Source organism: Tyto alba, unplaced genomic scaffold (assembly GCF_018691265.1).
Source record: "Tyto alba isolate M040663 unplaced genomic scaffold, T.alba_DEE_v4.0 Super-Scaffold_15, whole genome shotgun sequence".
NCBI classification, from domain to species: Eukaryota; Metazoa; Chordata; class Aves; order Strigiformes; family Tytonidae; genus Tyto; species Tyto alba.
Genome location: NW_024881277.1, coordinates 805,093 through 816,702, shown reverse-complemented (window position 1 = coordinate 816,702; position 11,610 = coordinate 805,093). Strand labels below are relative to the sequence as shown.

The window sequence follows — 11,610 nt, the reverse complement described above, 5'->3', positions numbered from 1 at the left end:
ATCTCCAGGGATGGTGACTCTACCACTCCCCTGGTCAGCCTGTTCTAATGCTCAACAACCCTTTTGTTGAAGAAATTTTTCTTAATATGGATCCAAATCTCCCCTGGAGCAACTTGAGGCCATTTCCTCTTGTCCTATCCCTTGTTAGCTGGGAAAAGACACTGACACTCATCTCGCTGCAACCTCCTTTCAGGTAGTTGTAGAGGGTGATGAGGTCTCCCCTCGGCCTCCTTTCCTCCAGGCTAAGCAACCCCCAGTTCCCTCAGCCACTCCTCACAAGACTTGTTCTCTAGAGCCTCCACATCTTCACTGCCCTTCTCTGGACACGCTCCAGCACCTCGATGTCTTTCTGGCAGTGAGGGGCCCAAAGCTGAACACAGTATTGGAGGTGCAGCCTCACCGGGGCCGAGTGCAGGGGGACAGTCACTGCCCTGGTCCTGCTGGGATTCCTGACACCAGCCAGGCTGCTCTCGGCCTCCCTTCTCTACGGAGGAGTTTTCCAGAGAACAACAGAGACTTAAAGTGGAGTAGGCATTTAGCTCAATGAAGTTGTGTTGGTTTTCGTGTTTATATTTTGATAGTGTATTGCACTGCAGTTACACTGCATCTGACATGAGCAAAAATGGCATTGTGTTCCTTCCAATATACTTTCTCATTGCAGATGGCAAATGTGCAAAACTAAAACAAGACAAATGTAATTCTAAAACTTTCCCTAAGCCTTGTAGGAATTCTAAACTGCTTTTGCTTACATAGGATGTCCACCTTTTGTATTTGCTTGCAGTATACATTTTCTCATCCCTGTCTGTAATGGAGCAGCAGATTGGCTAGAAGAATCAGGAGGAGATCCACTCCACCTCTCTCTCGTTAGGTGGACTGGGTGATTCAAGGGATTAGCAGTGATAGGAGTTCCATACGTAGGTTAGTAGCTCCAATATGGTAGAGATTACAGTTGACCGACAGCGATAATTTGGCAGCAGTTCTTCCAGAGCAGGTGTGTCTTTCGGTAAAGCTTCTCTGCAGTGACGTCCTTCACCTCCTGACAGCTGTGAGGAGGCCAGAAACTGAATAGGTGCAGCTGCTGGATTTTGTGTGTCTCCCTGCTCTGATTGTAACCATTACCACAAAGCGCTTCGGAGGAGATATGGGAGAGAAATTGTCTTCATTTCCACTTTTGTTTATCTCATCTGGATACGTGGAGAGATTTTAACCTGGACTGCCAGCTGGTGGCTTTCACTAGTAATTTGTTGACATTTTAATTTTTTTCTTAGGAACTGAAAGGTCAGACTTGTTTGTAGAGAAATCTTAAATTGGTAAAGGACTTTGAGAGGAGGCATGATGCTCATGAACATATGTGGAATAATGTGAAATGGCTCTTTAAAAAATAACAAAACTTGTGAAGAAGAAACTCAGGGTAGCTGATGTTTTTTATCCCCAGAATTCACTCAGGCAGGAGTCTGAATAGCTCTCTCTTAGTACTGCTGTCAGTATCTTTCCTTGAGTAATGGCCTCATGGCATATTACTAGATTCTGAGTTTAACAGCTTTTAGATATGCCTTTTCCTGAAATGCGGGCACTATCCTTGGTTAGAGCTAGAGCTATGTGCAAAAATTTGCTAGGGCATCTGTCTAGAAGTCCTGTATGTAAGATTGCAGCACAAGTACTTTGCATCCTGTACAAGGTCCCAAATAAATAAGTAGGGAAGTTAAACAGACTAAGCTGACACTGTAAAATGGAGCTTTACTGTCTTCAGGTTAAATCATGTTTTCTTGATATTCGTTACAGTGCTGTAGCCATTAAAACTTGCTCTTTCTGCATCTTACTGCAAGAAAAATGATTTGCACCACAGGTGGTTGTGGAGTAGTGAAAATGTACACATAGCAGTAGAAGCCAGTAACACCCCCTTAAATCAGTCAATAGCTCTGGTAGTTCACGTGATAGAAGTAAGTGGAAATAGATGTACCCTTCCTGTATATTTTCACACTAACAAAGCAGCAGTTCTGTCTTGTAAGTGGAAACCTTTGCGTGTTGCCAAATTCTTCCGTGTGAAGTAGCATTATGTCAGCATCTGAAAGAAGCTTTGACATGAGCCTATGGAAAGGAAAAAAAGCCAAACCAAATTTGGGAGGGGAAAAAATTGGGGAGAGTTACTCTTTTGAGTTAATTTCATTTATTTTTACTGTGTTGTGTCTTTCTTAAGGTCCAAGTTTCCCTGCAGTGCTTCATCTTACAGTAGAAGTTTGTATAGCTACTCCGAGGCAAGATCGGGTTCTTCCCGCACTCGCTCCTACTCTCGATCATTTCGTCGTTCCCGTTCTCGTTCCTACTCGCGATCGCCACCCTACCCAGGAAGAGGCAAAGGGAGGAGGCACAACCATCGTTCTAGGTCAAGGCCACGTGGTTATGACCAAGGGTAAAGGTCAAGATCACCCACATCCAGAAGGTCCCATTCACGGTCAAGGTCTCCAGTATTTAAAGGCCAGCCTCCCCCTAAACTTAGAAGGAGAGAGGGAGCATTTTAACAGATATACAGAGCTCCACCATATGATATGAAAGCTTCTTATGGCAGATCTGTTGGCTTTAGCGATCCATTTGACAAAGGACTGACGCAGAGAATGGGAAAGGAACTATAGGGAAAAATTTTACAAGGGCTGTGCTGTTGACACTCAAACTTGACCTCCAGTAAACAGAGAGGCCCACCTGGGACGAGATGGGAGGGCTCACCAAATGCTCGGGAATGTAGGGAGAATTATTCTGGTGGGCAGAGCTACCAAAGTCATAATAGAGCTGGAAATTACGCTGAAAAACCTTTTGGAAGAGAGAGCGATGGCATCAAAGACCCTACAAAATCCAAAGAGAAGGCGGTGGAAAAGCCACTGGAAGATGACGAAGGAAAGAAACATAAAAATTACCAGAAGAGAGGACAATGGGAGGAGAATTAAGGATTTCCCAGTCCTGAGTGGTATGGGAGGTGGGAGACAACCAAGGGAACCAGTTACAGCAGCAGATGGTAAAACGAACTCTCTGTTCCCAAGCAGAGATGATGCCACCCCTGTGAGAGATAAGTTATGGAAGCAGATGCTGTTGCTTTCAGACCGACCTCTGAAAAGGAGAAAAAAGAGAATAATAAGCCATAAGAGAGAAGAATAAGCCAAACCCAAAAATTGAAGCGACAGAGGAGAAAGTAGAAGTGGCCGTTCCTCCCAAGAAAGACAACATAGTAACTCCAGCTCCAGTTCCCAAGAGCAGGTGGACACCGATCATGAAAAATCTCCTTGACAGGAACCTCCTGTGAAAAAAGTGGAGGAGTAGACAACCTTAATTCCTTTATGTTCTTAATTCATCTTCATATGATCTCTTGTCAGGCATTTTTGAACTTGTGCATGCTCTTTATTTTGAAGAGAAGCAAACAGCATCATTTCTCTTTTCTCGGTATTTAGCTACAGCTGCCAACCTTTCCAGAGCAGAGTTATGCTGTAAAACTTATTTATTTTGAGGGGAGAGCAAGAGCAATCTCAGGAAAAGATCTGCCCTGTAACAGTCACATTAAGAAGAAGTGGTAATGACTGCAAATGTGACTTTCAAGTAACTCAGCTGGGCTAATAGATGTTCAGATAAGCTTACTGCCCTCAGACCAAAATCTTAATTGGAACGGATAATTAAATGGGCAGCTTGCTCTCTAGATTTCTTATTTGTGAATTCATAAGCACTGATTATGTATTCATGTAGTGGTTTGTGTAGTCCAACATGTTTGTTAATTCTGACTTGGGGAGTTGCTCTAATTAGATAGCACTTGGTCAGTGCTGTTTTGGTTCTAATTTGATTTGAGTTTATAATGGCTTTAATCTTCCTAATACAAGTCTTGGGTTTTTTGTTGTTACATTTAATACAAATATGAAGACATGACTTCAAACAATAAACAACATGTGATAGAAAGAAACCTTATTCGGTATGTCTTTAATTAGATGTGTTGTATATTACAAGCCATGACAGGTCACTGGAAAATAACTTGATTGGTCAGTCCAGTAGACAGCTCCCTTTTACGTTTGTTTTCTTTCTCGTATTGGATGCATCAAAAAACTCAAGAAATTAAGGAAAAAGGCTTGAAAGGTAAAAATAAAAAGAGGCGATCGTTATTAAAGGCCTAAAACTAAGAAAATCGGTGTCTTTCATGAAGAAAGAGCAGAAGGTGGCTGACAAACTCAGGATGCAGCAAGTATATTCCTTCTCCATGTTTTCAGGTTTCTCAGTCTTTGAAATGAGGCTTGAAAGGACTCTATGGTTTTTTGCCTCCTTCAGCTCCAAAGTAAGCTTTTTATGACTTCATCATAACATTGCTGCCATACATCTTTGAAGGACGAAGGATTAAGGGTGAACAGTGAATGAGTATTTTTTCAGGAGTGGGGTGGTGGGTGGGCGTTGAAGGGAAGAGCTTTTAAGAGAAAGCATTTAAAACTGACCTCTTTATGGATTATTATCCAAGCTGACATAAAACCTAACTTGGAGGAAATCATACACATGCTGCACCCACAATCCCCTTTGCACTAAACTCCAGAGGAGAAAGGAGTCCCTGCTTCAACAGCCGTACAGCTCAGGCAGGTGCTACCAGGGGTCCTCCTGCCCCTCCTTCAGGAGGAGCAGCCCCCCACGGCTTCCACTGGCGCAGGTGTCCATGTGGATGCTCCAAAGCAGGCCTTGGTTCTGCTGTGCAAAAAGGACAAGGCTAAACAAGTTGAATTCCATGAGTTTGTCTTTAAGAATATCTTTAATTCATTTCCTATCCCTTCTGTTATATAGCAGAACACAAGAATGACACAGCAGATGAGAAACTGGCTTGGATGTAATTCAAGTCTTAAAGTGATTAAAAGAAAAAAACCCAAAATAAAGCAACAAAGAAAGAGAGAAAGTGAGGATTTAAAAGACGTGACTCGCTGCCCAGATGTTGTTCATTTCTATCAGTTATCAGTATTTCTGTAAAGCTTGTGGCTGGGGATTGGGACATTCTTGCTAACCCTGGTTTTAAGGCTGCAGTGACATAATACGCAATTCAAGCAAATCCAGCCAAGGTGCTCTCAGGAGCAGCAGTCATGTGCGTTACAGAGCACCTCTATCCCGTGCTGAACAAGGGTGGGGTAAGACAGAACTCCCTTTGGGAAATGCACTCGCACCTTGTTGAAAATGCTGAATGCAAGACCTCGCTAAATTAGCTGCTGGTCTCACTCAAGGCTGAGCAGCTGTCACCTGCCTCTGTGAACACGAAAAATGAAGTCAATGGGGTGGGCTCAGCACACTGCAGAAGAGAACGAGCACTTCAGGCTGAACCTCAGCAAGACATGAGGCACTGAAAACAGATTCTTCAGTGATGCCCATTACCAGAGAGAGCTGCAGGAGTTTCAGCACGTCTCGTGGAGAACGAACGCTCTGTGGGTGCAGGCATGCTGGTATCAGGAAGGAAAGGTGGGCTGTAATGGTTTAATGGTCTTTATTAAGTTAAAAAGGGGAAGCCTAGCAAGGCAGAGCAAAGCTTCGAGTCACCAGTGCCTGGGGAACTGCTTCACCAAGGAGGTGACGCCAAGCACACTCTCGGTGGTCTCGGTCCAGCCGGGATCAGGGCGACGCGCTGAATAATGACAAATTCTCTTCAGTTTGTGAAGGGGGAGCACTGCCAAGAGGCAATGCTGCCATCCTGTATGCAATCCCCCAACTTATTACCTCCTGTTTACATCTTTCATTTCTGTATTTCCCATCCTACCGACCTTCAGATCTAGCCTCTTTACTGGCCACTCGCTCATCCCACGCTCCACAGCTGCTGTTCCGACCTGCAGCTTCTCAGGCTCGCAACAGAGTGTTCCGCACTCTTGCTGCATTTACCCACAACCATCCTTCTAGTCTGAGGGTCAGTTTACAGTTTTGCTAACCACCAATAATTCATTCCCACATATCCCCCTTCCTTGTTTTAGAATTTTATTTTCAAGGTGATTACTGCCTTCCACACTGTGGACAGGAGGCTTCATATTCATCGCAGGATGGCAAGTCGGCTGATTTGGTTGAAATAGGGGCCAAATAAGTGAAAGAAGTCATTGAAATCTGTCACAGTTTGATGCGGAAGTCTCAGACACAACATACACGATCAATGTGATCAAGTTAATGCCACTTTATTAAAGGATACACAGCGATTTATACACTAGCACAAAGCACACGCGTTGCGTTCTGGTTGCTAATAGGTTAAAGCTGCTTGTTCACACGCCTTGCTCTGCCCTACCTACATTCTGGTTTTACCTCTTGTTATCTTGCTTTTACATTCCAACCTCCTTACCTCTTTGCAACATAGGCAGTTTCTCAAAACCCCAACTTCCTTATCTCTTTCAACCTTGCATACGTCCTTCACAACAGCTGCAGTTGTGAGGCCCCTCGGTCTGCATCGCTCATAATACGCCTATTTGCTTCCAGCTACTCCACAGAACTCTGTGCTTCCAGGGGACAATAAACGACCAAGAGAAACCTATTCCTGCAAGCACCAGCTTGGGGCAGGCTGCTCTGTCACTGGAGAGGTGAGAAGAGCCGAGAAGTGCCTGGTTTGGGGTGGGAAGTGCCTGGGCGAGGGGAACCCCAAAGTTAGCTGAGCTGCGTGACCATGCAGGGTAAGGACTTAAACCAGGGGGGTTGTGGTGCACAGCCAGTGATCACGGATTGGAGCAGAGACATGCAGGCAAAGCAGAGAGGAGGCTGGTCTGGAACGGCATTTACAGCTCCGTTGCTTGGCCATCCAAGTGACAGGGTGATGATGGGACCACAAAGCAGCATCCAGAGGGTGACAGCAAAGACAACTACAAAAAAGGAATTCATGTTCATGGTCTTCATTGTGCAGGTATGATTTGGGGAAAGGCAAAGCTCACCTGGAGTTGGTTGCAAGGAAAGTCAAGAGCAAAATGAAGAGCTTCGGTTGCTCGAGAGAGACCAAGGCTGAACGAGGAAAATGCAGGGCTGCTGCTGAATGGGGAGGACGAGTGAATAACAGCAGCCAGGGGTGGGGCTGAGGGACTCAGTTTGTCATTACTGAAAAGGTCTCCAGGCCTGCGTGCAAGATGGTCAGGGGTTAGAGCACCTGGCCTGTGAGCAGAGGCCAAGAGGCCATGAGGGAAGGCGGAGGACAATCTCATCACAGCTCACCTTTCCTCTGAGAATATTCCTGTTCATGGAGAATAAAGAGCCAGGCTCTCTGCCGTGGTGCATGCTGGAAGCACAAAAACAATGGGCAGAAGGTGCAAGAGGAGAGGTTCAGCCTAGACATAAGGAAAAACTTCTTCCCCATCAGCTCCATCAAGTGTTGGAGCAGGTTACCCAGATAGGCTGTGCAGTCTCTGTCCTGGGAGGTTTTCAAAATCCAGATCGTTCAAGATCGAGCTGAAACACCTGGCTGTTTTTAATAAAATGGCAATGTTTTCCCACCATGGCAGAATGTGGAAACTTCCAGGAAGTGCATTAATCATAGGAGAAGAAATACTGATCTCCTTCTGCCCTTGCATTGCCCCTCCTCTAGTACACTATGTGTTTAATCTCCGTCCCCTTTCAGGTGTTCCCACCTCTCCTTGATTAAGTGACCATGGCTAAGGGCATCCTGTCAGCACACAAGCCCTCCCTCTTGGCTCTCCAGATTTCCCCCTCACTCTTTGGCTGATTCAGACACCTCTCAACTATCTAGTTCGCTGCTTTCAGCTTCAGGGAATTAGACATTTGCCTTATCTCTGAGAATTCTAATCAACTCTAGAGTCAGCTCCTTCATTATGTTTATATCTCTGCATTCCTAACCATCTGTCTAAAGCAGTTCATGTACATACATGTCTTGTGAGTGGTGGACCTCATTAGATACAACTTGGACTTGGCATACAGTTAGGCAGAGTTTTAAAGCTTATTGAATCACATCAGCTGTAACTTCTGTTTATGGCAATGAGGGGAATTCTTCCTGTGCCTGTGTGCAGCCAGTTTTCTGAGGAAAGCAGGTGGGAATTGGGGCCAAGGAGCTGTAACAGCCAGCTGCAGGCTTCAGTGGAGAAGTCTGATGTCAGGAAAAGTGATGCAAGGCTCAGGGGGCTGATCAGAGAAATGAAGGGGCTGGGGAGGTGAGGAGCAAGGTTGTCCATAGAGAGCCTGGCCTCAAGGGACTGCTTTTCCTACCTGCCCATATCAGCCTAGCGACCGTCTGCATCACTATCACTTGGAGAACGCTGCTATCACTTCTTCTGTAAACAAACCTACAAAAAATTACAATATTACCTTAAAAATACAATATTACCTTTTATCTGAAAGGCTCATCTGAACTCTTCCTCTTTAACTACTGTCCTGAAACCTCTACAACTTAGCTGCAGAAGTCTTGAAGATTTAAGAAAATTTTGGACAGAGATAAGGCACCTGAGGGCTCTCTGCCTTGTAACGAGCCCCGTGGTGGTTTTGGTGCCGAGCGTGTGGATGTGCAAGGCTGAGAGGAGCTTGCACAAACTGCTCAAAGAGTCGGAGTCAGCAGCAAAAGTTCAAGTTTCTTGGAGTATTCCCAACATTACCAACAGAGGCTCGCCATGGACTCGTCAGAGCAGGAAATTGCAGGCAGTGATGCCAGTCAAAGGCAACGTGCTGGTGGCTCTGATGCAGTGTAAAGCCTTGGTGTGTTTTATCAAGCCAAATGCCAAGCCCTGACCCCAGCCCCTCAGAAGAGAGATCCTGTCCATCGCATGAGTCTCAGGCCTCTTCCTGGGATGTGTTTCAGGGGGTGAGGCCAAGTGAGGGACAACAGTACGGCACCTCCTGTGCGAGGAGACAACGTGGCCTTGGTGACATGAGGACAAGGCATCTCCTCGTAGGCCGTGGTGGCAGAGACATCAGCCACAGCCAGGGGCACAAAGACCTCTGTTCTGTCAGGGCCTTTCAGCCTTGCCAGTACCCTTGGCCACCTCCATGAGGGTCTGTCCTCCACTGTCCCAGGCCTGCGCCTCTTCCCCTGCGGGCTGTAGACACCCAACACACCTCCTCACCGTGTTCTCACCCCCCTGGCATGTCCTTACCCTCACTGACAACTCCCCATCCCCACTGGCTGTTCCTTCAAACAGAAAATCATGGGCTAACCCAGAGTGACCTGTCGTGCCAAAGCACTACCCTTCAGGTGACTTCTCTTCCTCCTCATATCCATCTGGACATCCAAAACTGCGTTTTCTTGTAGTTTGCTTTTCTTGTGCTCCTTCCCACTACCAAAAAACATGCAATCATCTCTGAAAGTACCCGTCAAGCTTTCTCACGGTACTGCTACACTTCCCTGAGCCTCCACTTCACCAGGCCAATGAAGCCCCCCACCTCAGCCTTTCCACACATGGCCCCTAACCCCATCTTGGCAGACCTCCTATGGGCCCGCTCCACCCCCTCCCCACTCCTCCAGAGCAGGGAGCCCCACATGAGGACACACCATTCCAGATGTGGCCCCAGCAGTGCTGAGTCGGGGGGGTGGGGTGATAACTCCCACTGTCTGGGTGCCCACGCTCCTCCCAGTGCAGCCCAGTATGCACATGGCCATATTCACGGTTAGCACCACTGCCCCGTGTGGCGTCCTTCGTAACGCCCAGGCCCTTCTCCTTAAGGTCGCTCCTCATCCCCTTCAGGTCCAAGCCTGCATTGATCTACAGGGTTGTTTTACCCCCTAATGTAGATGATCAGAAGATCAGAAGGAGAAGATCCCTTCTCCTTGGAAAACTTCTCGAGGTTTCTGTTGGCCAAATCCCTGAGTTTCTCAAGGTCCGCCTGGACTGATGCTCCACTGTGTCAGCTCTTGGTCTGTGCGTGCACGTGACTCACCTGACTGGTGGTGTCACTAGCAGCGTCACAGCACGGGGAATTGAAGTAAGGATATGACAGATAATAAGGAGGAGATTCTAGTTAAAGTAAATTGCATGCCAAGATAGGTATTACAATGGTGACCATTCCAGAAATGCCAAATCAGGGTACAAAACAAGCATGGACATGCTGGAGAGAGTCCAACAAAGGGTCGTGAAGATGATGAAGGGACTGGAGCATGTCTCCTATGAGAAGGGGTTGCGAGACCTGTGACTGTCCAGCCTGGAGAGACATGTCCATTTCTGGAAAGGGGGGATGGAAAGCCCTGCTGGGCATATCTGTCCCCCTTGAATCCAGGTCCTTGTGCAAGGCTCAGGTGGTGGAGCTCGTCTGGTGCCCACATTTGTCTGAGGGATGGCTGCTCAGTGCCATTCCCAAGCAGGGAGTGAGAGATTTGGTGCCGGGACAAGTCCTGCCCAAGGCAGGTTGCAGCTCACAGCTGTGGTGTCTCAAGTCACTGACCCATGGATGGGGCCTGTGAGAAATAAAAGCCCACAGATGTCAATCACCACAAGTAACGTGGCTGACATGATGCCAAGATGCCAACATGGAAGTTTCCAGCCCATACACTATGTTCAGGAGAAGAAATCCTGACCTTCCTCTGCATTGACCCTCACTAATCGTTCACATCGATCCACATGTCCCTGCTTAAACTGACCCCTTCTCAACTTTCTGCAGCCTGCCAGATACTCCCCTTAGCCAAATCCTTGATTATGTTCCTACCTGTCCTTTCCCATGTATATCACTTGGGATTTTCCACTAAGGTTACTGACTGTGGGAAGTGTCTGGTGATAGGAATGGCACGGTGTGTGGGAACTGGGCAGGGGGGACACGACGGACAACAGAGCTTACACACACAGGATCGTACAGAAAGGATCTTACTTTTCCCACATATTCAGACTTCATCGGAGTCACTCTGGATCAAGAGGAATTGGGGGAGGCTGGTAACTCTTGTTCTGGAAGCAGAAACAGAAGGAAAACTGGTAAAAGCAGATATCTTGTTCTATTGTTACTTCTTACAGAAATCTTCTGTTTGGTTACACTCCTGGAGTCTCCCAAATCAGCCACACAAGACCTGAAGAATTAGGGAGAATTATGCAGGGAGCCTTGGATTGTTAGGGCATTTTGCATGATAATGAGCTCTCTGGTGCCAAGTTCCTGAACTGCAGATACTGAGAGAATGAACCAGCTTATATTGGGTTTAAAAGGCAATTTTTTTTTTTTTTTTTTTTTGGGGGGGGGGGGGGCAGGGAGAGGGTGGGGGGGGACCGGCACAGAGGTGGCTTCTGTAAAAAGATGCCAGAAGCTGCCCCCATATCCATCAGAGCCAGTTCCAGCCGGCTCCAAGGTGGACCCACAGCTGGCCAAGGCTGAGCCCATCAATGACAGTGGTAGCACCTCTGTGATAACATCATTAAGCAAGGGGGGGGAAATGTTGTGCTATAGCAGCTGAGGGAGAAGAGTGAGAATATGTGAGAGGAACAACTCTGCAGCACCAAGGTCAGTGAAGAAGGAGGTGAAGGAGCTGCTCCAGGTGCCGGAGCAGAGATTTCCCTGCAGCCCATAGTGAAGACCATGGCGAGGCAGGTTGTTCCCCCATGAGCCCCTAGAGGTCTACAGTGGAGCAGACACCCACCTACAGCCCTTGGAAGACCCTATGCCAGACAAGATGGGTGTCCCTCAAATGAGACCGTGGCACCATGAAGAGCCCGCACCAGAGCAGGCTCCTGGCAGGAC

General features: G+C 47.2%; 1 long non-coding RNA gene across 1 annotated transcript; it reads right to left on the bottom strand.

The window, feature by feature from the left end:
* Nucleotides 1–8,180: 8,180 nt before the first annotated feature.
* Nucleotides 8,181–11,593, bottom strand: LOC122153133. Its single transcript, XR_006164984.1, has 3 exons — nucleotides 11,510–11,593; nucleotides 10,756–10,829; nucleotides 8,181–8,249 (listed from the first exon to the last, which is right to left on the bottom strand). It is a non-coding gene; the product is annotated as an uncharacterized LOC122153133 (long non-coding RNA).
* Nucleotides 11,594–11,610: the final 17 nt, after the last annotated feature.